A 21,890-nucleotide genomic window follows, 5' to 3' on the forward strand; every position below is an offset into this window, starting at 1 on the left:
AAGCAAATTAAAAATGTGAAAGATTGTTCATCAACCAGGATGATGATGGTGATTCCTGTTTTAAGGACAATATGGACTTAAATTGTGTTAATGCGTTCTTTCAATGAAAGTACAAGTATTACTAGTACATGAGCAACTTACTGGCTTATAAATCTCCATGGCAGTTGAATAAGTACAAAATACTCTACAATTTTTGCAGGTATGTTAATAACTACCACATTTCATGTTCAAAGTAACTATTCTCAAAATTATTTCCCCCACCCCTCACTAGTAATCTTGGGCAGATTAAGTTAAATTAATGTGAATTAAACCTATGGATTCCATGAACAGTGCTGCTTACCAGCAGGTGGACAACATATGGAACAGTAGCCTCCTCTCTTCAGAGGGGAACAATAGATGTCTGTCCCAGCATCCAGTTTGGAGGATGGAAAGTTTTGTAACAGTGATATGCTGGAAGTGTTTGGGTAATATTGCACTCCCAACAGTTACATTCTATGGATTACATTGTCACTGTCTTAATAGTACTGGTGCCATCGAGTTTTATCAAGCATTTGATCATCTGTTGGAGGATGGGTATTTATTTATGATTTATTCCTCAAATCAATAATGTTCTTAAACATTGAATATTGGGTATTGCAGATTTATTAGAAACACCCAATCTTTATTCATTTCTCTTATTCCCTCCATTTGCTAATCCACACAATTCTGCATTACATAATTATATAATAGTTAAAATACAATTCCATATAAGGAGAATTTACTTGACTTATCCCTTAATAACTTTAGTTTTCATTACTTACCAAGCTCTCCATAGCCTGGTACAATGCCCTTACTTCAATAGTTTCACTCTTGTAACATATAATTGCTATTCTACCAAGTGAAACGTTAATTATAAATCTGTCTTTGACTCAGTAACATTTTGTGCCAGTCTGTCTCTTGCTTTCCAGAGAAACCCCAATTAAAAAGGATGATGTATACCTAGATGTTTTCCTTTTCACACACTTATCAAATGATTCAATGGCAGTCTTTAATTAAGCCTCTTATTACTTCATCCTGAAACTGATCATTGCTGCAGGGTTAGCCCAGTGGTACTTTAAATTGACTTAAACTTCCCTGCTTAACAGGCATAGGCGAAAGGTTAACATTACTGCAATATAATGAGAAAGCAATAGTAGTATAACATTAGTAGAATTCAGGAGAGTCTGAGTAACCCTTTCCTTACAGCGCCATTACCTCTACAATAAGGGGCCAGATTTTGTGGTAAAAATAATGGTGAGGCTATCGGCGCTCACAGTTTGAGTAAATCAGACAGCAACTTCTGGCGACTGCACATACGCCGTTAAAGGCAGAAATCAGGAAATTCCTGTCCCAGTTGCCGTGCTCCTCCAGAAGCTTCGCTATACCGGTATCTCACCCAGAAACCTGCCATTGAAACACATGGAATGCATGAAGTTGAGGTATTTACTCACTAGATACCCACTAAACTCGCCAGAAAAAACATAAGGCTTGTCCATTTAAGTATAAATGGATTTTTAATGGCTTGATAAGTCTTAATAACTACCAAACAACCTCTCTGGCACTGAAAATTAACTTTTACAAGTGTGGTGTCTCATTCCTTCAGATTTTAATTATTGTTGGAGATTTAAAAAAAATAAAATTTAAATAACTTTTAAAACTTTTTCTTTCTGTCTCTTCTAAGTCCATCTTTCCCTCTTTTTTTATTTCACCTTCTGTACATGATTTGGCATTGAATTAAATATTCAAACTTGCACGTTCTGGTTCAGACTGTGTGCTGCTCATTAAAAATTCTTCAATTTGATTCATTAAGGAGATGCACAGTTGCTTGCCCTGTTCACACAGGTCCCAGATCCCCTGCAGAGGGTGCTGCACTGAAATGGCTTTCTAATTACTGCAAGTGGCAGTGCAAAAGCCCATAGAAAGTTTGTGGGCAAATGTAAGTGGAATGAATGGCTAGTGCCATTCATTTGCTGCTCACCCACAAACAGCAATGTGATAATGACCAGATAATCTGGTTTTGTGATGTTGATTGAGAGATAAATATTGGCCAGGACCTGGGATAACTCCTCTACTCTTCTTTGAAATAGTGCCATGGGATCTTTTACGTCTACCTGAGAGCAGATGGGGCCTCAATTTAACGTCTCATCCCAAAGACGACACTTCCTCAGCACCGCACTGGAGTATCGGCCTGGATTATGTGCTCAAGTCTCTGGAGTGGGACTTTGAACCCACAACCTTCTGACTCAGGCAAGAGTGCTACCAACTGAGCCATGGCTGACAATGTTTCCTTTTCTGCAATTGACGAGGACTCTGATGCTGTCAGCCTGTGTAATTCTCTTCATTGCAATGCATCAGTGACCTTTTTGAAAGATAAGGTGCTCCAAATTGCAAGTTCTCAAACCTGATAATTAACAAAGCAACTGGCGCTGTTTTTATAAAAAAAAGTTTAGAATTTCTTGAAACAACAGTGGTGTGTTTGTAATCATTGTATTTATGTATTTATCTATTATTAATAGTCAAAAAGTTAAATAATGAATTAAGCATTCAATGCTTTTTTTCCCCCCCAAAATGGGCTCCATACGAAAAATACTACGGGGCCATTTTGATGTGTATTGTCCAGTGGCCAGGTGGAGCAATCAGGACGCCCACCTGACGTCACCAGCGGGAGCTAGAATCATTTTACTAATTGAGCTTGATTTAAATTTGACAGGCGAGCTGCCGACGCCTTTCCAGCACTGATTGGCAGCTCGCCGAGGTGGCAAATCCAGTGGCCCATCCACCAAGCTGAACATCCGACTTAAAGGAGAGGGGCAGGACCGATGGTGTAGGAGGTGAATAGACAGGGAGGAGCATTTTCATTTTGGCAGCACAAGAAGATTATGCTCGTCCTGGCCCCAGAAATTTCCCCGAAGATTTTGGGGGGTTTTTCAGCAGCCTCCAGCAATCTCGTTTAGGGACACTGGTTTGGCTATATGCAATTCTATAAATTGCGTAAAGGTTAAATATATATTGTGTAAAGGTTGTCGGGCTGGATAGCAAGGTATTAAGAGCGTAGTATAGTGTAGTGTAATGCAAGGGTTCATATAATTTAGAGAGGCCTTTGATGCATCTTGTCAATAAAACTACCTGGCGGTGATTTGGATACTTTAGGCGCTAAAGAGCCTCCGAGGTGGCCAAGATGGGGTCTTGAGCTGCAATGGCGGTTTAGCCTGCCCTTTGCACAAGATGCCATCTTGGTAAAGGAGTTGAAGCGTGCGCTAGGAACAGCCACCCAGAGGATCATTAAGGATCTGATTGACAATTAAATTGCCTGCTAGCACTCATGAAAGAGGCTGCATGCCATTTTGGTGGCTTGTGCTTCAATTAATAACCTCTCCTAACAGCGACCAGCTGAACAGGAGTAAACAAGTCGTTGCTGAGGATTTTGAGTGCTACTTAAAGCTGTGCTCAGCTTTCACTCTTCACTTGCTGCTGGAGGTTTGAAGAGGACTTTTGAGACACATCGGGAGACTTTCTGGGACACTTTGTCGAGATTTTGTCAAGACTTAACCAATATGCTTTCAATCTGGAAAATCTGAGGACTTCACGTAAAGAGAGTGAGTGCCATGCTACTCTACCTTATAGGAGTCACCAGGAGAAAGGGAGTGTTTGGTCATTGGCATCTTGCTGGGGGGCCCCCTTGGTCTGGAGGAGGACATGAAACCAAACAGAGCAGCACTAGCTGCTGCAGGAGAGAGACAGACAGGAGGGCGAGGTGGGCTGCTTCCTCCGGTACAGGACATCCCTCCTCCTCTGGACCACCTCCAGTGCTGCGTCCGAGAACCCGTGCGCCCTCTCCCTTGGTCCCTGACCATCCTGAAATGTTCCGTGTGCATCAGCCAGCACACTCCATACCTGAAGTGGAAGTGGGTGCGTGGAGGCTCCACAAAATTTACTTCTAATCAGCGCTTGAGTGCCAAACTTGCAGGTGTCCGTTTTAGCATCTCTAGGCAAGTTTAAATCATGGTAATCATCAATTAGACCCCAAATTGTGGGCTAAAACCAGACTTTCAAACAGGCCTGTCTTATTAGCACAGCAACCACGTAGCGCCTGTTTTCACCCTTTCACCAAACTAACCCCTCTGTTTTGCTTGCAATTTTGTCTCCACCTATTGCTTGAACCTGATTGACCCGGCTCTGTTGTATGGCTATGGTGCAGGAGGAACAGCTGTGTTGTATTTCAGTCAGTCAGTCAGCCATTAGACAGCTGCTGCATCCTATTAACCGACTTCTGTTTGGAATTTATCTCGCTTGTTTAAGCAAAAGTTTGTTGACATTTGAGTTTTGTGTTTGACATTTACTTAGGTTATCAGGATCCTTGGACCTAGATGGCTTTGTGAAAAGTATGGTACTCAGTACATCAATATTTGAATTCCTTTTCTTTGACTACCCTATAATGCAAAATATAAACTCATTGGCCTGTTGAGCAAGTCATTAATAATTTTCTCACGAGACCTATAACACAGTGGCTGGAATTTTCCCGGTGCTGTGCGTGCGGGTTTGGAGGCGGGTCGGCAGTAAAAGTTGCAGTAAATGTGAGTCGGGAATGAGCCATTATCCCGCCTCCTTGTGCCTTTAACTTGGGCGTGTTTGTCAGCGCACCACACACCCAAATGGCAGAGGCAGGAGACCTAATTAATCTCATTAAATCCTTGTTCTTAGACCCTTAACAGGGATTTTAACCAGATCTTTTGAATTTAACTGGAGGATCACAAGAATCACGCAGGTCGGGAACCACGTCTGTCAACCTGAGGCGGAAGCTCAGTGACCATTGAGCGAGGTCATTAATGCAGAACATGGAAAGTGTAATAAATACTCCCACATGACACCTGCGTACTAGCCTAAGCGAAAGGCTCTTGTTGACTTCATTTTGAGCACAGATTTAGGTGTGTAGAATTTGCAAGTCTTTTCTGCAACCTTGGAAGCCACTCTCACCACATTGCTAGTAACTATCACCCCATTGACAGATTGCTCCTCTGATCTCTACTTGACCTGCCATCTATTACATCAGCATGGGTGCCGCTTATACTGTCTCACCTTGGTCCTCAGATTCGGACCAGGATGAGCCCCAACACCAGCAGCAGCAACCTTCTCCTCAACGACCTGATGCTCCACAGGACAGAGGGCATCAGCGCATAGCTGCACAGTGCCGGAGATGATACCCCCTACATAGAGTATACAGGCAGAGGATGAGCTTCCTCAATATAACTGAGCAGCAGTGCCAAAGGAGGCTCAGGTCATCGCAGACATTTGCAGCTTGCTGGAGCAAGACCTGCAGCCTAGAGGACGTGGTGGACATGCCTTACCAGTGGCTCAGCACCCTCAACTTCTTCACCTCGGGCTCTTTCCAGTGATCTGCAGCAGACATTTGCGGCATCTCGCAGTCGGCCACCCACAGATGCATCACAGAGGTCACCGATGCCATGTTTGACAAGTCAGCCAATTATGTGAATTTTGCCACTGATAAAGCCAGTGTTACTGAGCATGCTCTCGGCTTTGCCACTGTAGCTGGTTTCCCACGGGTACAAGGGATCATCGACTGCACACGTGGCCATCAGGGCACCCCCACATCACCCAGGAGTGTTTGTGAACCCCAAGGGCGTTCACTCCCTCAATGTGCAGCTGGTCTACAACCATAGGAAGATCATCATGCATGTGTGCGCCAAATTCCCTGGCAGTTGTCATGACATTTTCGTCCACCCTCCCTCAGCTCTTCGCACTGCCAAACAGACTTTCCGGTTGCTTGGAGACGTGGCTCATGACACCCTTGAGGAGGCCAAGCAATGAGGCTGAGGAGCGCTATAATGAAAGTCACATGTCCACCAGACGTGTCATAGAGCAAACAGTAGAGATGCTGAAGATGCGTTTCAGATGTCTTGACAGATCTGGAGGAGCCCTTCAGTACGCACCAGCCAGAATCTCCAGAATCATCATCTTTTGCTGCACGCTGCACAACAGAGCAAAGCATCGAGGATCAGAGCTGCATGAGGAGCAAGGTGCAGAGCACACAGCTTCTTCAGCGGAGCAGGAGCAGGTGGAAGCTGAGGTCCACATGCCAGCAGCACCGGAGCACATTTCTGCCAGGGAAGCCAGATTCACTTAACTTCCTGCATTGCACCCATATGGCTGCCACATGCTGTGCCAAGTTTCCTCCCGCCGCCTTGCCAACAACATCATAAAGCATCCCTACAATGAACAAGCCAGTCCTTTCATATTGACCCCCATTGCTGGAGGTAACGTTATGTCTCACCACTCACTCCAACTCACAAAGCCACTTCCAAAGTAGCAGGCAACAATGGGCATGACTGGAAAGCGGTGAAAATAAATACTTTGTGTCATAACAGTTACACAACCTTAACAATAACAGTTCTTTATGCTCCCTTGTGCATTTACTTCTGTGTCATTTTTCTTTTCCAAGTGCTTCTACAAGGTGCAACCCCTGTGATTTCAGCAAAGGTAGAGGCAGGCTGCTCAAGTCCCTGCTGTGACTGCGTAGACACTTTTGGCGGATGTCCTCTGGGTTTTGGAGCCTCTGATGGCCCCACCAAAGTCTGCTCCTCCTGCGACTCTGCAGGGGCAGACTCTGCCATCGCTGTCCGAGGAGGCATCTGGGGCTCTGACTGAGGGGATGGCAACGAGGGAGAAGTGTGAGCGCTTTGAGAGGAGCCCACACTTCCATGTCCCCTCTCTCCATCATCCCTCTCATAGGCCACCCGCATTTCCCTGATAGCAAGGAGCTGGAGAGCACCTTGCTGCGCAACAGTGGGGACATGAGGACCCAAGTCTACATTTAGATCCCTCATAGAGAGGAGGTCTATGAGCCTCTGCCATCTGTTGTCCATAGCTAGCATATGCTCATATGAATGGCGCATTAGCTGCTCCATACAGATGGCCATCCTTTCCATGGAAGAGCATACCGTCGCTATCACCTGCGACATTGCTCATGTTGGAGATGGACTCCTTCATTCTCTGCACATTTGCAGACATCATGGCTGCAAAACCTGCCAGAGCCTCCTGCATTTCTTGCTGCCCCTCCAGGATCGCCCTCTTTCTGGATGGCCCCCATGGCTCAGCATCTGCAAGCAGCTGAGCAGAGCTAGGATCGTCCTGCGCCCTCCAGCGAGGAATCTCCACTGCTGTTCCTGTCTCCTCCAACTGCCCTTGCTGACTTGTGAGACTCCAGGTGACAACACTATATCTCGCATTGGACCCACCGAGGTGTGCGTATCTGCGCTGGTGCTGGGTGCACTTGGGTTTGCTGATGCTGCACCCTCAGTGGCTGGAGGTTCCTCTGAGGAGTTGTCTTCCTCCTCTGGCTGGACAGTGGGGGGGGGGGGCGGTGCTCTTGATGGACCTGTGGGAGAGTAAAGAGATGAGTTAGAAATGTTATATTAAGAATGAGTAACAATATCATTATGCACATGTTGAACATTCACTGACTGCTGTATGCCGTGTGGCTGGATGAGATGTAATTCTGTCACCAGGCTGCTGAGAGGTCCCCCTCTCTGTCTCCCACCACCATCAGCTCTGCAACTCTTGAGATCTCCAGGGCCACGTCCTTTGCTGCAGTTAATGTACTGAGGATGGAGGGCCACCTCCTGTTCACTCCTCCTCCCTGCTGTTGTGCACTCTCTTGTCCTGCAAGGAGGGAAAGAAGAGAAGTTTGAGTGAGAGTGATGGAATGAGTGTAAGGATTGTGTGGGTTACAACAGTAGAAGGTGACTGAGGGTGTGGGGTGCCAATGCCAAAAGGTCTCCTTCTGTGGTATTAGTTGTCATGATTGCATTCGGATGTGGGTGAGTGTGAGGGGTGGTTAGTCAGGGGAGGATGCGAGTATGTACATAGAGAGGGATGGGTGGATGTGCAAGGTATGTTGGTGTGAGGAATGATATGCAGGAGCAGGCTTGGGAAGGCAGAGTGATGGGGATGTGATGACAGGCACAGCAGGATGAAGGTGAGTGTGGCTTTGTACTCACCTTTCCTGATCTCATCAGATCATTGAAGTGCTTTTGGCACTGCACCCAGGTCCGTCTCGCCACATCCCTGCTGTTTACCTCCTCAGCTATTTGGAGCCAGGCTCTTTTTGGCTCCTGAGGAGGTCTCTTCCGCCCATCCGCAGGGAAGAGGACATCCCTGCGTGCTCTGACTCCCTCCACAAGAATGCGGAGGGTGTCATTGGAAAACCTGGGTGCAGCCCTCTGTCTTTGGGAAGTCATGTTTACAAGACTCAGCAATAACAAAATCCCCCCAATATGCTCCCTCCACACTCCCGAAATGAACCTTTAAATGCGATGTGGCCAAGGCTGCTTTAAATATCCCCGCTGGAAATGAGTCATTGATGATGTCATCAGACCCGCGCCATTTTATAGGGCTGGGAAACGCGCATGTCTGCCTTAATAGGGGCCAGTAACTGAAAGTTGCTTTGAAGAGCGGGCTCATCAATGCAACGCAGTACTGACCTGCCACGTGGCCCGCACGCACATGACCCGACTCAGTAAGGAACATTCCGGCCAATGAGTTTTGTTTCAGTCAACGCAGCTCAAACAAACATATAGCATTGATTGCAATGTTTTACCATGTACTCCGGCGTTCATAGTATTGTTAGTGTAAGATTTTCAATAAGGCTCTTAAATATTGAAGTCAGGTGTCGTAGGTTTATTAAGCATTCAGTACATGCAATATTACTTAAACATACACTTAAAAGATAGTACTTACAATCACACCTGATGATGGTTGGTTGGGTATTCAAACATGTTACAGTTCTGAACTCTGTTAGGCCTTTATGAATCCAAATACTTATTATGAACTACTTTTTATGCATTTCTCTTACCCCCTCTACGTGACAATCCACACAATTCTGCATTACATAATTACATATAATTTTTAATGCAATTTCATATAAGGAGAAATGAATTGACTTATCCCTTATTAATAACTTTAGTTTTTCTTACTTAACAAACTCCTTTTCCAACCGGTTAACACATATAACTCTATTACTTAGTTGTCTTATCAATAGCTTCATTTTTCAATATAAGTACGATGTTACCAAGTGAGACCTTGAATTATAAGTCTGTCTTTGTTTCTGTATCATATGTACCAATCAAAAGTGATAAGAACATAAGAAATAGGAGCAGGAGGAGGCCAATCGGCCCCTCGAGCCTGCTCCACCATTCAATAAGATCATGGCTGATCTGATCCTAACCTCAAATATACTATCACTCTCCATCCCACCTGAACCCACGTGATCTCCCAGGAGAGGCGAAAAACCAGGTTTAAAAAAAAAACCAATGGCCAATTTGGGAGAAAAAATCTGGGAAATTCCTCTCCGACCCATCTAGGCGATCGAAACTCATCCAGGAGATCACTCTGTCCCTATATTTTCTACAGTACTTACCTTCTGTAAAGGCGATCTCCACCCCAGCCAGGAACAGCAATAAAACCATCTCCTGAAATCTAACAGAATTAGAACACAAGAAGTAGGAGCAGAACCAGGCTACATGGTCCCTGGGCCCGCTCCACTACCCACAGGGCCACGACCATTCCGAACCTAGACTCATGTCCAATTTCCTGCCCGCTCCCCGTAACCCTTAATTCCCTTTACTTCTAGGAAGCTATCTATTTCTGTTTTACATTTATTTAATGATGTAGCTTCCACAGCTTTCTGGGACAGCAAATTCCACAAACCTACCACCCTCTGAGTGAAGAAGTTTCTCCTCATCTCAGTTTTGAAGGAGCAGCCCCTTATTCTAAGATTATGCCCCCTAGTTCTAGTTTCACCCATCATTGGGAACATCCACCCGATCAAGCCCCTTCACAATCTTATATGTTTCAATAAGATTGCCTCTCGTTCTTCTGAACTCCAATGAGTAGAGTCCCAATCTACTCAACCTCTCATCATATGTCCACCCCCTCATCCCCGGAATTAACCGAGTGAACCTTCTTTGTACTGACTCGAGCGCAAGTATGTCTTTTCTTCAGTATGGACACCAAAACTGTATGCAGTATTCCAGGTGTGGTCTCACCAATACCTTGTACAACTGCAGCAATACCTCCCTGTTTTTATATTCTATCCCCCTAACAATAAAAGCCAACATTCCATTGGCCTTCTTGATCACTTGCTGCACCTGCATACTAACTTTTTGAGTTTCGTGCACCAGGACCCCCAGATCCCTTTGTACTACAGTACTTTCCAGTTTCTTGCCATTAAGATAATAACTTGCTCTACGATTTTTCCTGCCAAAGTGCATAACCTCACACTTTCCAGTATTGTATTCCATCTGCCAAATCTCTGCCCACTTACTTAGCCTGTCTATGTCCCTTTGCAGGTTTTTTATGTCCTCCTCACTCACTACTTTCCCTCCCATCTTTGTATCATCTGCAAACTTTGATATGTTACACTCGGTCCCCTCCTCCAAATCGTTAATATAGATTGTAAAGAGTTGGGGACCCAGCACTGACCCCTGCGGAACACGACTAGTTACTGATTGCCAGTCTGAGAATGAACCATTTATCCCAACTCTCTGCTTTCTGTTAGAGAGCCAATCCTCCACCCACGCCAGAATATTACCCCCAATCCTGTGATTTTTTTATCTTGAGCAATAATCTTTTGTGTGGCACCTTGTCAAATGCCTTTTGGAAGTCTAAATACACTACGTCCATTGGTTTCCCTTTATCCACCCTGTATGTTACTTCCTCAAAGAACTCAAGCAAATTTGTCAAACATGACTTCCCCTTCATGAAACCATGCTGAGTTTGTCCTATTAAATTATGTTTATCCAAATGTCCCATTACTGTCTCCTTAATAATGTACTCTAAAATTTTACCAACCACAGATGTTAGGCTAACAGGTCTATAGTTTCCAGCCTTCTGCCTACTACCCTTTTTAAATAAGGGTGTTACATTAGCAGTTTTCCAATCTGCCAGGACCTTTGCTGAGTCCAGGGAGTTTTGGAAAATTATTACCAATGCATCCACAATCCCTACCGCCACTTCCCTCAAGACCCTAGGATGTAAGCCATCAGGTCCAGGGGATTTATCCGCCTAGAGTCCCATTATTTTACCAAGTACCACTTCCTTAGTGATTTTAATCGTATTTAGCTCCTCCCCCCCCCCCCCCAGAGCCCCCTGTTTGTCCAGTGTTGGGATAATCTTAGTGTCCTCCACCGTAAAGACTGATACAAAATATTTGTTCAGTGTTTTGGCCATCTCTATGTTTCCCACCATTAATTTCCCGGTCTCATCCTCTAAGGGACCAACATTTACTTTAGCCACCCTTTTTCTTTTTATATAACTATAGAAACTTTTGCTATCTGTTTTTATATTTTTTGCTAATTTACTTTCATAATCTATCTTCCCTTTCTTAATCCATCTTTTAGTTATTTTTTGCTGTCTTTTAAAGACTTCCCAATCTTCTATCCTCCCACTAGATTTGGCTACCTTATATGCCCTTGTTTTTAGTCGGATGCTATCCTTAATTACTTTACTCAGCCACGGATGGCAATCTTTTCTTTTACACCCTTTTTTCCTCAGTGGAATATATATTTTTTGGAAGTTGTGAAATAACTCCTTAAATGTACACCACTGATCATGTACCGTCTTACCCTTTAATCTATTTTCCCAGTCCACTCTAATCAATTCCGCTCTCATACCTTCATAGTCTCCTTTATTCAAGCTCAGCACGCTTGTTTGTGATCCAATCTTCTCACCCTCTAATTGAATATGGAATTCAACCATGTTATGGTCACTCATTCCAAGGGGATCCTTTACTAGGACATTTTTAATTAATCCTGTCTCATTACACAGGACCAAATCTAAGGTTGCTTGCCCCCTGGTCGGTTTAGTTACATACTGCTCAAGAAACCCATCCCTAATACACTCAATGAACTCATCCTCAAGGCTGCCCTGCCCAATTTGATTTGTCCAGTTAATATGATAGTTAAAATCCCCCATAATTATAGCTGTTCCCTTATTACAAGCCTCAACTATTTCCTGATTAATACTCCGTCCAACAGAGTTGCAACTGTTCGGAGGCCTATAGACTACGGCCACTAGTGTTTTTTCCCCTTATTATTCCTTATCTCCACCCAAACTGTTTCACTATCCTGCTCCTTTGACCCAATATCATTTCTCTGTATTACAGTGATTCCTTCCTTTATTAACATAGCCACCCCACCTCCCCTTCCTTCCTGCCTGTCCTTCCTGATTGTTAAATAACCTGGTATGTTTAATTCCCAGTCATGGTCACCCTGCAGCCATGTTTCTGTAATGGCCACAAGATCATACCCATATGTAGTTATTTGTGCCGTTAACTCATCCATTTTGTTACGAATGCTACGTGCATTCAGATAAAGAACTTTCAAATATGTTTTGTGACACTTAGTTCCTGTTTTTTCCCCTTTTACTACTTTACCTTTTACTCCATACCTTCTGTCCCTTCCTGACACGTTCTGTTTTTTAATTCCCCCCACTGCTACCTAAGTCTATGACCTTCTCCGTTGTCATTTTTATTATTTGCTCTCTAGAAACCACCCCCCACTAATTAGTTTAAAGCCCTCTCTACAGCCCTAGTTATATGATTCGCCAGGACTCTGGTCCCAGCACTGGCCAAGTGAAGTCTGTCCCAACGGAACAGTTCCCTCCTGTCCCAGTACTGGTGCCAGTGTCCCAAGAAGCAAAACCCATTTTTCCCACACCAGTCTTTGAGCCACACATTTAACTCTTTTTAATTTTATTTATCCTAGCCAAATTCGCTCGTGGCTCAGGTAATAATCCAGAGATTATTACCCTTGAGGTTCTGTTTTTTAATTTGACCCCTAGCTGCTCATACTCCTTTAATAGAACCTTCTGCATGCCGAGATGTTGTTCTTTGCAGAACGAACTGTTTTCCCACACTGTTATCAAATAATTAAATTTCTCAAATTTATGAATCGGTATGCAATGGCATATCTTTAATTAAATCTCTCATTACTTCATCATTAAACTGTCCATTGCTGCAGGGTCAGCCCTGGCCCAACAGCCCAGTGGTACTTTAAATTGCCTTAAAGTTCCCTGCTTAACAGGCAAAGGCTAAAGATTAACTTTACTACAATATAAAGAGAAATCAATAGTAGGATAACATTAGTAGACTTCAGGACAGATTGGCCTAGAAATTCAGTGGGTTGCGCCAGCTGCTAACGCCATAAAAGGGCTATATTTCCGGCGTGAGACACTTAGCGCCTGAACGCAGTCCGATCTGCGCCGACGCCCAAATTCAGTTGACATTTAGCACCGGCGCAAAGTGTTTGCGCCCGCTCAGGTGCGCGCGCAGCTTATGACGTCATATCGTCGCGCAACGCTGTTTGTGCGCCCCAAACCGGAAATTCAGTGGCGCCCGGCCAATGTGGGCGTGGCGCTGCTAAGAACTGTGAGGTGGAACGCAAAAGAGGCCCTGTGGGCCTCGGGGAGTGCAAATTAAAGGGCACTTACACTGACCTATAAAGCCCAGCCATTTTGCTGCAATGACTTTACTGCTTTGGATTTCTGGATAGAGACCAAGGGACAGAGGTTACAGATTTGGGACAACATAGGAGAGGTATTTTTGGCTTCTGGCCAGTGCTTTGACATTTGATTCATTGTGATTTATCTGTTCTCAACTTTATTATGGGGGGCCAACCCTCAGTTGCAGCATTATGTGCGAAGGGCTCGCAGACGCTGTGAGAGAGGGCCAGCCATGCCTAGACACAGAGGGGCCATCAGGCGTCGGCAACGTAGGCCTTACCCACTCAGGCAATACCGGCAGCAGGTGTCCTATCTCACCATGACTGCGGCGCATTGTGTGAAGAGGCTGCGCTTCAGAAGGGAGGTGGTTGCAGAGATCTGCCAGCTGCTTCACACAGATCTGCGTCCACAGCTGATGTGCAGGACGTCTCTCTCAGTGGAAGTGAAGGTCACGGTGGCTCTGAACTTTTATGCAAGTGGCTCCTTCCAAGCCGCTGCTGCGGACATAGCGAACATCTCCCAGTTCGCCGCGCATCGCTGCATCCGGCAGGTCACCGATGCACTTTACGCGAGGAGACACCAATTCATCTCCTTCCCCATGACCCGACACAGGCAGGAGCAGCGTGCAGTCAGATTTGGCAGGATCGCGGGCTTCCCCATGGTGCAGGGCGCCATTGACTGCACGCATGTGGCTATGCGGGCACCTATCCGCTATGCGGGCACCTATCCACAATGCCGAGGATTACCGCAACCGGAAGGGCTACCATTCCCTAAATGTACAGCTGGTGTGTGACCACAGGCAGCGCATCCTAGCTGTCAATGCCCGCTTCCCAGGAAGCAGCCACGATGCATTTATCCTGCGCCAGACTACTGTGGCTGACATGTTCGAGGCACAGCCTCCACCAAGGGGATGGCTTATCGGGGACAAGGGCTACCCTTTGTGTGCATGGCTCATGGGCCCAGGACCCCAGCGGAGGAGGCATACAACGAAAGCCATCAAGCCACAAGGAACATCATCGAGCAAACGATAGGCGTCCTCAAGCAATGCTTCCGCTGCCTGGATCGTTCCGGAGGATCTCTTCAGTATTCACCGGATAGAGTCTCCCAGTTCGTCGTCGTGTGCTGCATGCTGCACAACCTGGCTATCCGCAGGACTCGGGCACTGCCACCTGGCATTGCACCACCACCTCAGGAGGAGGAGGAGGAGGAGGACCAGCCCAGGAGGGAGCGACAAGGGCCAAGGGCCGTCCGCCGGGGGCTTATTGATCGACACTTCTAGGCCCCCTGTCAGGGAATGGCCTGTGGCAATGAACGCACCTGAGGCAGCCGCTCCGCAAGCCCTCAGCCGGTTAACGCAACAACCACTTCAAACATGACACCTGGCCATGCTGAATAAATCAAAAGCTTTATTTCACAAACTCTGGGCCCTTCCCACATGAAACAGAAAAACAGACAAGACCCCCCAAAAAAACAGTCAAAAACATCTGTCACTCCCAAAACCTGCGGAGGACTAACAAAACTTGCCCATCCAAAAGGCCTTCAACAGCGGCCTTACAAAAATAAGCCCCCCCCCCCCCCACAACAGAGACACCCCCATGAAAACAAAAAATGCCTTGATCCTCGGCCTTAACAAAATAATGCCCCCCACAACACAAGCACCCCAATATAAAAGAAACCACTCTCACCACACTCTAATGGGTGTGCCGAGAGGGCGAGTCCTTAGACAGGCTTCTCCGGCCCCTGGCCGACCTGCTCTGCCTCAACCTGGGCCCTGCGGGTGTGGTGAGGCTGGGGGAAGGCTCATGAGGGCCACAAAGCGTGTCGGCAGATGCCCTTGGGGGTCGGCCTAGACGAGGCCTGGCCCGGGAGGGGCCGGCTGCTGACTGCTGCAGCTGTGGCTGGGCAGCATCAGTCTTAGCAGCAGCTCGTCGCACCTTGGCTGGGGGAGTGGCAGTGTCGGCAGCACCATTGGGGCAAGCTGGCTGATGGCCGGTGCGCGCTGCTCGCCAGAGACACTGGCACTCGGCCGGGCTGGCAGTGTAGCAAGCGCAGCAATCTGGGGGAGGCCAGACCGCTGTGCTGCAGCAGGGCGGCGGGTGCCATGGCGATGCCTCCGTGCCACAGCGAGTGTGGCAGAAGTGAGTGCCCGAACTGCCCTGGTATGTGCCCGCATCAGCTCTGCCAGTGTCTGGACGGCACCACTCATCTCGCGAGTCGCGTCCTGCGCTGCCGCCAGTTGCTGCACACCCGCGTCCTGCGCTGCCGCGAGTTGCTGCACACCCCTGTCGTGCGCTGCGGCCAGTTGCTGGACACCCCTGTCGTGCGCTGCCGTGAGTTGTTCGAACCCCCTGGCCTGTGATTCCCCGAAAGCCACCACACTCTGAGCCAGGGACTCAATGGCGTGAGGCATCTGTTCGACCACCCCCATGAACTCTTGGTGGCGCCGCTCAGACGCCGCCGACATCTCATCGAGGACGCGCACCTCCTGGGCGAGGACCGTGTCCGGACTGGAGGGCGGACTCTCCCTCCGGGGAGAAGGCCGCCGAGCTGGCCGACCCTTCCCGCGTGCGTCGACCCCACTTGGGCCAGGTTCTGCCCTCCCCTCCAACACCCCCCCCTCTGGGCAGAAGGCCGGCGTGCTGCCGGAGCCTTCCCGCGTGCGTCCACCCTACTGGGACCAGCTTCGGCCCTCCCCTCCAACACCTCCCCCTGGCTCTCCTGCAGGCCAGATGTCTCCCCTCCATTGCCATCCCCTGGCGCGGAGGAGGGTTCCCCCGATGTGCCGCCTTCCTCCTGGTCCTCGACGTCCTCCTCCTCCAAGGGCCTGGCTCTCTGCGCTTCAGGGACCACCTCCTCCTCACCAGCTGAAAGCAGGAAGGCACAAGAGTAGCTTTAGAGTGAGGACCGGCCGTCAGCGAGGGAGGCCTGAGTGGTGCATTATGCGCATTTGTCGGTCAGTGGGAAAGGATGTAGATCTGAAGCGCGAGGGCAACGAGAGAGGTGCAACCGGTCATGTCCTTACCAGTGGGTACCAGTACAGGGTCCGCCTTGCCGATCGTGACAGGGCCAGTCACCCGGCCACGCATGAGTCATGCCACGCTCTCCTCCAGATCAGTGAGCGCCTGGTACTCGGGACGGCCTCCACCAGTGACAGCCTGGCTCCTTACATTGCTCGCCAGCTTGGCCTGCAAGAGAAAGGACGGCCTCTAAGTACAGTGTGGTGCCCTGTCGCTGTGTGCACTGCCTCCCATGGTGGAATAGCTTGGCCAGTGTGGTGCCCTGTTGCTGGGTGCACTGCCTCCCATGGTGGAATAGCTTGGCCAGTGTGGTGCCCTGTTGCTGGGTGCACTGCCTCCCATGGTCGAATAGCTTGGCCAGTGTGTTAAGTGCAGAAAGTGCTATTGATGAACATGCAAGTGCCATTGCTGCGGGAGGAGGGCTGCCCATTAGGCCTTTGAGGTCCCTTTGCCCATAATGTGAGGTGCACATGCAAGGATGAGGGGGACACTGGAAAGGGTACTCACCTTCACCATCCGAGTGAGGTCGTTGAACTTCTTGCGGCATTGGTCCGCACTCCTGGGGACATCACAGGTGGATGACACCCTGCGGGCGATTTTGCCCCAGGCTCTCCTGTACTGGCTCCTGGGAGCCTTCCTGCCACTGTCCGGGCACAGGATCGCTCTTCTCTTCTCCACACCATGAATGAGCACACTCAGAGCATGCTCTGAGAAGCGCTGCGCTCGCTCACGGGCCCTCTCCATTGCTCCAGGCGCTATTTTGGCACACCAGTAGTGCTGAGGCCTAGCTGCAGGGCTCCAGTATGCAGGGCGTGGCAGCAGTCAAAGTTGACCCTTCCCCCTTTAAGAGCTGGCCGGCGTCAGGGTGTCTGCTGTCAATCAAAACATGACCGCACCTGCGCTGCGCCCGGCTTCGGCGTTATTAGGCCGCATCGCCGGCTTAGTGCCGGAACACAGCATTTCAACGCCAGTTTCAGCGCTCGGCCAAACTTAGGGCCAACTCTACTGAATTTCGGCGATGTGGCCTACACTTTCCGGCGGGCGCTAACTTTAGCGAGCGCCCGACTTTAGCGCCCCAAAAGTGTCCAGACTGAATTTCTAGGCCATTAACTTCAGTAGACTGATTTACCCTTTCCTTACAGTGTATATACACAGAATGTGTATTGTTCCCTTTGTGTAATCTCTGGCATTTAGACATTTGAAAGTGTGGCATTAGAAATGACTTTTGATAAGTATTTTTAAGACCAACATAAACCTATAGTAAGTTTACATTCTCTGGAACTCTGTATACAGGAAAGTTTTGAATTAAGTTGGATCAGGATTAATTAAAGACATAGGGCTGGATTTTCATTCAGCAGTCGGGTTGGAGGTGGGACTACAACTTTAGGGGTTGTAGTCCCGCCTCCATCGAGATGCGGCCAATCCACGCGATTTTAACTTGATTGACCTTGTTGAGCCCGCCCAGCGGGCTCAGCAGGTCAATTAAGGGCCACCTGGCAACAGGTGACGTTACAGACTGAAATTTCATCTGTCAAGACATTTTGACAGATGAAATATCAGCGTTTCACAGCTGTTTGAAGCTGTCAAACACTGACAGTCTTACTTCTAACCTGAGTCCTTCTCCACAGACTCAGTTAGAAATCTCTCCTGCACAGAAAGCTGCAGGCTGTCACTTTTGACAGATCGCAGCCATTCTGCTTTCTGTGCCGGTGAGATGAGGGACTCCCCGAACCTAAAGGAAGGAAGGCTGAAAAGGTAAGAAAATGTATGTAAAACTTATTTAATCACTTTAGACACACCAAACACACTTACCTTTGCACTCATGCACACATCACTCACCTCACCTGAACACCGACATCTCGACACCCTTCAACCCGACGGCCCGACTCCTCCAACTTGGCGTGGTTTGGAGCCGTCGGGAATCCCACAGTTCAAGCTTAAAAATAGGGATTGAACTAAAAACTGACTGTTAACTACCTGTTAACAGGCAGGTAATTGGCACTAATCCCTTCCTGCCTTGGGTAGGCGGGTCCCAGTGCGGGGCGGGTACCCGTCTCCTTTGAAACTGGCATGGAGGCTATTATGTCCGTGTATAATTGAGACACGGACTGCAGGAGTTGATTATAACAAGTCTTTACTGAATGGAGACAACCTGGAAACTGAAACTACAGAAGCCTGCTAGGGCCTTTTATACAGGGGTGGTCACTGCCGGTACTGCAGTCTGAGACCAGTTATTCCCTTAAAGGTACATACACAACAATTCCTCCCCTTTTAGATAAACAGTACATAACATTCATTTAACAACTAAGTAATAACTAATTACAATTACAATTACAGTTGCTAGATACATTGGTTGAAGTTAAGTAATTATAAGTTCAGTCTTTGAGGAGGCTTCCTGATTCTGTCTGGATAACGCCTCTTTGGGATATCAGGTTCTTCTGGCAAGGTTGAGTCGGGATCAATGTCGTTGTTTGGTTCGTCTGCTTCCAATATCACCGATTCTGTGGTAGATGCAATTGGTACTTCGGTTTCATCGCCAGGTGTATCAGATCGTGGTGTGGAGTTGACGTTTTCCAGTGACTCTAGAATCTGGTCAGCATGGCGTCTTACAATGCTCTCTCTAACATCCACGGTATACATTAGAGGTCCTTGCCGTGTACAGATCGTTCCTGGCTGCCATTTCTCTGTGCGGTAGTCCTGGGCCAAAACTGGTTGACCTATCTTAAAACTCCTGGTCGGCCTTTCATTCATATTCTGAAACTGCCTGTTCTCCACATCTCTTCTGATGTTTGGCTTAACCAAATCCAAGCGGCATCGTAGTCTTCGATTGAAGAACATCAGGGCTGGAGTTTGGTTGGTAACCGCATGTGTTGCATTCCGGTAGGCAAACAAGAAGTTATCCACCTTGTGTTGTAGGGGTATATCTTCATTACACATTGCCTTGATAGCCTTCTTGAATGTTTGAACAAACTTCTCGGCCAATCCATTAGTGGCTGGATGATATGGGGTGGATGTGTAATGCTTAACACCATTGTTCTTTAAGAACCTCCGGAACTCTTCAGACACAAACTGTGGTCCATTGTCAGAGCAAATCTATTCAGGCAGCCCATTCCTGGCGAATATGGTTCGTAAGACTGTGATAGTTTTTTCTGTGGTGGTTGAGGACATTTTTATTACCTTTGGCCACTTTGTGCATCCACCGCAATTAAAAACATCGAGTCCATAAATGGACCAGCAAAATCAATGTGTACCCTTTGCCATGGAGATGAGGGCCACTCCCATGGATGTAGAGGGGCTTGTGGTGGGGCGTTTTGGACCTTCTGGCATCCTGTACAGCTCTTGGTCATCTCTTCGATTTCTCTATCGATTCCCGGCCACCACACAAACGCTCTGGCTAAGTTCTTCATTTTTACCCCTCCCAGATGACCCTCATGAAGCTCATTGAGCACTCTATCCTTCAATTTGGGTGGAATTACTACTCTGGATCCACACATCAAGGTTCCTCTGCACACTGACAGCTGTTCTCTTCTCGGCGAGAATGCTGGCAGCAGTGGTTCGCCATGTGCTGGCCATCCCTTCACAGTTAAATCATAGACCCAGGAGAGTGTCGGGTCATTTCGTGTTTCCTTTTCTATGTTTGCATTCGTCACCGGGAGACATTCGACTATGGTCGAGTGGAATAACTCCACTGGATCCACTGCCAGTTCTTCTTCCACCGTCGGCAACGGTAGGCGCGACAACCCATCAGCATTCCCATGCTGTTTAGTTCCTTTGTACTCGATGTCATATTGGTGTGCCCCTAGGAAAAGGGACCACCTCTGTAGCCGTTGTGCCGTCATTATCGGTACGCCCTTCTCAGGGTTGAAAATGGAGACGACAGGTTGATGATCAGTTAGTAGAGTAAATTTCTGACCGTGCAGGTAGTGATTGAACTTCTTCATCCCCCACACCAGGCTGAGGGCCTCTCTGTCAATCTGGGCGTAGTTACGCTCGGCTGAAGTTAACGAGCGTGACGCAAAAGCTATCGGCCTCTCTGAACCATCAAGGAATTTATGTGACAGTACCGCCCCAATGCCGTAGGGAGACTCATCACACGCCAGTCTTATCTGTAGTGATGTGTTGTAGTGAGCCAATACTTCTCTTGAAGTGATTAGGTCCTTACTCTTCTGAAAGGCCCGCTTACATTCATCGCTCCATTTCCATGCTACTCCCGTTCGTAGTAGGGCGTTCAGTGGATGCAGAATTGTGGACAAATTCGGCAAAAACTTATGGTAGTAATTTACCAATACGAGGAATGACCTCAGTTGCGACACATTTTCAGGCGCTGGAGCCTTAACTACTGCTTCAATTTTGTCAGGGGACTTATGCAACCCCTCTTCATCAATCACGTGGCCACAATACGATATCCGTTTCTTAAACTCGCGATTGGCTCATAGCCCATGTTCACGTAGTCCAGTGAGCACCTGCTCTAGGTTGGCAAGGTGTTCACTGTCATTTTCACCTGTCACTAGGATGTCGTCCAAGTAACACTGAGTCCCCGGAATCCCTTGCAGGACTTGTTCCATCGCTCTTTGCCATATCACCGGAGCTGATGCTACTCTGAATACCAGTCGATTATACTGGTAAAGACGTTTGTGAGTGTTTATCATGAGATACTTCCTAGAGGATTCTTCAACCTCCATCTGCAAATATGCTTGTGCTAGGTCAATTTTTGTAAAATGCTTCCCTCCAGATAGTGAGGCGAAGATATCTTCTATCCTTGGAAGAGGATATTGTACTGTGTGAAGGACTGGGTTCACTGTCACCTTGAAGTCCCCACAGATGCGAACCTTCCTTGGCTCCTCGGACTTATTTAACATTTTCTTCATGACGGGAACGATGGGTGTCGCCCACTCGCTCCAGTCTACCTTAGATAACATGCCTGCATTCTCCAGATTCTCCAGCTCTGCCTCGACGGCTGGGCGAATTGCATATCGTACCGGTTTTGCTTTGAAAAACTTGGGAATTGCATTCTCCTCTATTTTTATCGAGGCGGTTACGCCTTTAAGAGTGCCCAGTTCTTGTTGAAATACCTCTTTGGCGTCAGCTAAGATTGTTGACAATCGTCCAGGAGTGATGTCGTCATCCTTTTTACCAGCCACCGTCAGTACCTGAATGGAGTGCCAGTCTAAACTTATCTTTCTGATCCATTCACGTCCCAATAACGGTGGTCCACCATCTTGCAGAATGTAGAGATACAATTTCCGTATTTTCTTGCCGTTGTATTCGACAGGCACCCTTATTTTTCCTCTGGGGTATACTTTTTGCCCCGTATACGTCCTCAAGACAATGGATGTCTCT

At 47.6% G+C, this 21,890-nt stretch overlaps 1 long non-coding RNA gene across 1 annotated transcript in view; it reads left to right on the forward strand.

Moving 5' to 3' along the window:
* Positions 1-1,766: 1,766 nt before the first annotated feature.
* LOC147113577 (uncharacterized) overlaps positions 1,767-21,890 on the forward strand; it is a 40,669-nt gene continuing 20,545 nt past the window's right edge. Inside the window, exon 1 of the long non-coding RNA XR_015079231.1 lies at positions 1,767-3,614. This is a non-coding gene — a long non-coding RNA (uncharacterized LOC147113577). The remainder of the gene's footprint in view (positions 3,615-21,890) is intronic.

Source organism: Somniosus microcephalus, chromosome 8 (genome assembly GCF_052327205.1).
Source record: "Somniosus microcephalus isolate GS21.2 chromosome 8, FLI_Smic_1.0, whole genome shotgun sequence".
Classification (NCBI taxonomy): domain Eukaryota; kingdom Metazoa; phylum Chordata; class Chondrichthyes; order Squaliformes; family Somniosidae; genus Somniosus; species Somniosus microcephalus.